The following is a 5262-nucleotide window of genomic DNA, read 5'->3' on the forward strand; positions in this document are numbered from 1 at the left end:
TCTGGGTGATTCCATGATGTTTAAAATTCTTCAAAGACCTAGGTGGTCCCTTGTCTTCTAAATCAGTGCCTTGTAGGGGGCCTTTCCTTCTTTTAGCAGCAGTTTATTGTGGTTCGCAGAGAGGTAGCAACCCCCACTGGCACCACACAGAGATGAAAGTCTGCAGCCTGGCTGAGGTTGTGTTTTATCTGAATTGTCCCTGAAGCTTACAGCTAACAGCAAGAAGAGTAGCAGTGTTGGATGTACGTTGATGGATGGTAATAGCTACTTGTTGGTGCCCGTATGTAAACCTCTGGGCCCTGTGTCCCTGTCTGCAGAATTCGTACTCAGGGCTGTGAGGACAGACTGAGAGCGCAGGCCACCAGATACGACAGAAGTTACACTGCTTAGAAAACAGGCTTAAATCTTTCTTTGCTTGCACTCATCCTGTGGAGGCAAGAGGCGGAGCCGTATGATGCAGAACAACACCAGGGAGTTCATGGTCTTGAAAGTGCTCCACCAGCAACCGCATTATTGGTGCGAAGGACCACGCATCCACCCAGATGAATGTGGCCGAGGTCAACAAGGTCACATGCAGGTTTAATGGCCAGTTTAAAACCTACGCGATCTGCGGGGCTATTCGAAGGATGGGTGAATCAGATGACTCCATTCTAAGATTGACCAAGGCTGATGGCATCGTCTCAAAGAACTTTTGAGTGGAGAGAGTTGTGGATGTGGAACTTCTGTTACAAATAAATAGTCAGAATGTAAAAAAAGAAAACAGGTTCAAAGACCTTGGTATTTTATTTTTGCCGTATTTCTTACAATTTGTGGTCATCCTGCAGCAACTTCTATTGGTTCTACCTTCCTTCTTTGCCCCAATCCAGCTATTTCTTGCTACCACCATCACCCCTGCAACCACCCGGAGCTCTCTTCTCTGGTCCCGTCTTCACCTGGGTGCTCTTTACGCAGTAGACAGAACAATCCTGTCAAATCTTTGCCCATCTCGCAGACACCCAGCGCTTCAGCCACTTTCCTTCTAGCTCACAGGAAGTTCCCACAGCAGCCTCACCCTTGGCTTATACATCCTTCCTTCCTGCTCCCCCTCAAACAGCACACAGCAGTCTCAGAGCTCCGTGCTTTCTATTTCTCTCACAGCACAGGATGCAGGCTCCGGTTTCCTCCAAGGTTACGATGCCGTCTTCTGGGTTCTCCCATTCCAAATCATCTCCACCATCTCATCTCTGTTTTGTGTTTTGTGCTGATTGCTTTCTTTTCAGCTTGCATTTATTGTCTGTACTTCCCAGCTAGAATCTAAGTTCCATGAGGGCAGAGGTGGTCACTCTTCTGCCTTGTAGCGTGGCCTGTGTCTATGGTAGAGCCTGGCCCATCACAAAGCCTTGGGGAGAAGGCTGGGCTGGGCTCCAGCAGCACTTGGCCCTCCACGTCCACGCCCTCTTCATGAAGATGACCACTGTGTAATTCCTGCCTCTGTCACGGTTTTGTGTAAGAGTAGAACCCCCAGCTTCCTTGTTCTAGCCTGGGAATCTAGAAGGATCAGTGGCTTGTACACAACTGTAATGAAAGTGGAAGGATGCAGGAATCCTAAGAGCGAGCTCTTCTGCTGGCTGTGCAGAGGCCCCAGGAGGCAAGCGAGGGCATCCTTCTCAGTCATCCCTGGCAGAGGGCAGTTAACATAGGATGTGTTTAACTTTATGATGCACGTTCAGTAGAACCCATGCTGTGAATGCTGGGTTTGATCTGCACCTACATTCATGACCCCGAGTAAGAGACTCCTGCATTGTCAGGAAAGAGCAGGAGTTGCTACTCTGCCAGCCACAGATCAGGAGTGGAGACACTGGCTTTACGGCATCCTGCACAGCTTTCAGCAAGCTGCTTGAGGTGCTCAGAACTTCAGTGGAAAATGGGCTTTGTCTTAGGTGATTTTAGGCAGCTGTGGGCCAGTGTAAGTGCTCCAAGCCCATTCAAGGCAGGGGAGGCTTAGCTGCGAAGTCAAAGCTGTGATCAATACATATAGTGATGGGTAATTTTTTTTTAAAGTTAAGTGGAAGACACATTGCCATTAACCCTTCTCCAAATGCTCCCCTTGCTTTAAACACACTTATCCTATCATTCCTGCTACTTGCTGAAGCAGTTCTGGAGGTCAAGGTGTGACAAGAAATACAGTGAAAGCTGCTGCTGAGGACCATCCTGCAGAAAGGCTGCCTCACAGACACAGGCCACTGCCCTCACCCACCTTATTCACCGGATGAGGCACCAGGTCTTCTGGATCTTCTCCAAAGTCCAAGTGACGACAAAAGGTCAATGTTACCAATCACTCAGGACAGGCAGCAGGTAGGACAGCACTGCTGCGGTGTAAGGTGAAAAGAACCCAAGGAGAAGAGCCAAGGTTAGCAGGGCCCCTGGTGATGAGGCTGCACCCTTGTGAAGGCCCACAGGCTCATCATGGCAGCGAGCTAGTGTAGTGTGAGGATCCAAGACCAACCACGGGCCAATTCTAGATTGACTTCCAGCTTCTTCTCCCTGGTTAACCTCAAACTTCCTCTTTTTTTTTTCCAAAACTGGGGATCAAACTCAGGACCTAGTGTTTGCCAGGCCGATGCTTACGCTCTGACCTATATCCACTACCCTCCTCTTTTTTTTTTTTTAAATTTATTTATTTTGTGTGTGTGGCCTGCTCAGCCCACCAGGGGGTGGGGCTGGCTGGCATGTGGTGCTGGGGGATTGAACCGAGGTCCCTGTACTTTGATTGGCCTAGTCTGTTCTAAGTAGGTGCTCTAGACCACCGAGCCATCTCACCAGCCCCTACCCTCCTCTTTTGTTTTACTTGCATGCCAAACCTTTCCCAATCAACACCTGTTAGACATAGTCCTGCCCATACAAGTTCTACCCCCAATCTAGCAGGATAAATTGTCTCCCAGCCTGGTCCCTGAAGGTCCTTGCTTCTCTTTGGCAGCCCTCCCATGCCAAGTAATAAAGGATTTCTTTACCTCTCTCCCACTTCTCCTTTGCGCCAGAGGAAGGAATCTTATACCTGGTTCTGAGAAGCAAAGTCACTTCTGCCCCCTGGACTCTCCTCCAGGTGTGACACCGGCCCAGCATGACCCTGGACTCACTTGCTGACATGGAGAGGCAAAGAGGCTTTGGCAGAGCTCAGAGGAGGTGCAGGCCTGGGGCTCCTGGTGTCATTTGGTGACTTAGTTAATGATGGTGACGCATGCTGGACTCCACAGGGAATGGTGGGGCACACCAGTGCCTTTCCCAGGATTCCTTCCCTTCATTGTTCAAAGAAACACTACACTGTTTGGAGATTATTTCCTGTTTAATTATATTAAAACATCTGCCTGCATTTTGAATTAGTTTTTGGAGTTGAGCATTATAAAAGGCACAAGGCTCCCTTTATTTACTTTTTCCTAAAAAACAAAGAGAAGTCTTTTGTGTCTTTCATAACATCTGAAATTTTAAAATGACCTGTTCCTAGGTTCTAAATACTGTTTGGCTGACTGAGGCAGTTTCTTGCCTCTTCCAGCAATACATCTTCAAAACCTAATTACAAATGCCAATGGAATACCTATGTCTGAAAAAACTAAACAAAAAAGGGGATACAAATGAAGGACCATTTTGTATCTGTATACACAAAATAGTTAGGATAGATATACAGCTACTTTCTCTTAATTCAATGAGAAGAAAGATTTGTACTAATAGTGTTTGTGGACAGGATATCCTGTCTGCATCTTGTACTATGAATAACCACTAAGAAGACAACAATATGCAATGTATTAATTATTGAAACTGTCTTACTAATCGGTTTTGAAACTGTCTCATTGCTATTTGTTTCTCAAGAAAATTAATAAAAAAAAACCTCACGGTTCAACTGAAGCAATATACAACAGAAATGCCTGATGAAAACCTGAAGTTATCACCAGAGTTTTATAAAAGTCCAAAGATGAGAAGGTTTGGCCACACAAGTTTTAAAAGTATTAGAAGAATGGTCACAAGTCTAGGACTGAGGGGGAGAGAGGTCGGCAGCCTGAGTGCCTGCCTGGCAAACACAAGGATCTGGGGTTCAATTTCTGGTCCCGCATGCTATTCCAGAACCCCAGGCATGCTGTACCAGCTACCAAAATGAAGCATAGTGGTGCACGCCTGTAATCTCAGCACTGGGGTGGCTGAGACAGGAGAAGTACTAGGAGTCGGAACTGCATAGTGAGACCCTGTACCACATAAATAAATAAATAAATAAATAAATAAATAAATAAATAAATTTAAAAACACAAGTCCAGCCTTTCAAAGGTAATTTATCACTAAGAGAAGGACTTGACAGCCTGACCCCGCTGTGGGAGCTGAGCTGCCAGTGTGCAGCCAGTGCCAAGTCACTGCACTGTAGGCCCTGGAGGGCCTAGTACCAAGGTCTTCTCACTGAGGCACAAGCCTACAGAGTTGCTGGGTTACTTCTGGTCAGGGATCCCAGCAAGAGGGAGGCCCCGGCTTACCTCAGTGGTCTCCAGCCTGGGTCCTCAGTGTCATCCAGGGAGCCATCTCTGCCACCCAGACCTGGGCCAGCTGCTGTCTTTTCCGGTCTGCCACCTCCCTCCCCTTCTGTCATGAGCTCTCCTGAGGGGTGACAATGCTCTCTCAAGGGTTACCTTGGTCAGACCCCATCTCAGGACAGGACTTCAGCTGCCACTTCTGATCCCATGAGGCTTCCATGGTTGCAGGCCCAGACCCGTAGCTGCCAGGCATCCCAGATCAGGGAGAGCGACAGCCTTCATGCTGAATCATGCTAAATCCAGAGCCTGGCCCCTGAGCAGCCTTAACTTGGTGCATAAAAATTATCAGGCAAATCATAGCAAATTGCTGATACTCAGCCATTGTATTTAGAAGCATGGCATGTTCCTATGGTGTTCCTTAATGAGACAATGTGCTCTTAGAGTTTGTTGAACAGATACCAGTATTTTATTTCATGGTTCATGTCCCCTAACTTCTGTCCCGCACACCACATCCCTGTACTCAGACCACACACACACACACACACACACACACACACACACACACTGACTTTTCCTCTACTGGAACCTTAGCTATAGAGATAGGAACCCTGGTGACAATGAGGTGATGCACTTACATAAATGCAAGCCTGGGCAACTTTACTCACAATACTCTGGTATTTTGCTGGGCTATTCACGACCCTTCCCACCTCTATCCACTCTGAGGCAACATCTCTGAACAGGCTGGGAGCTGTGAGGGAAGTGCAGGCCCAAT

General features: G+C 47.5%; 1 pseudogene; it reads left to right on the plus strand.

Annotated features, from left to right (window-relative positions):
• Positions 1–454: 454 nt before the first annotated feature.
• On the plus strand, positions 455–712 carry LOC101560299 (annotated as a pseudogene).
• Positions 713–5262: the final 4550 nt, after the last annotated feature.

This window comes from Octodon degus, unplaced genomic scaffold, assembly GCF_000260255.1.
Source record: "Octodon degus isolate 3935 unplaced genomic scaffold, OctDeg1.0 scaffold00031, whole genome shotgun sequence".
Classification (NCBI taxonomy): Eukaryota; Metazoa; Chordata; class Mammalia; order Rodentia; family Octodontidae; genus Octodon; species Octodon degus.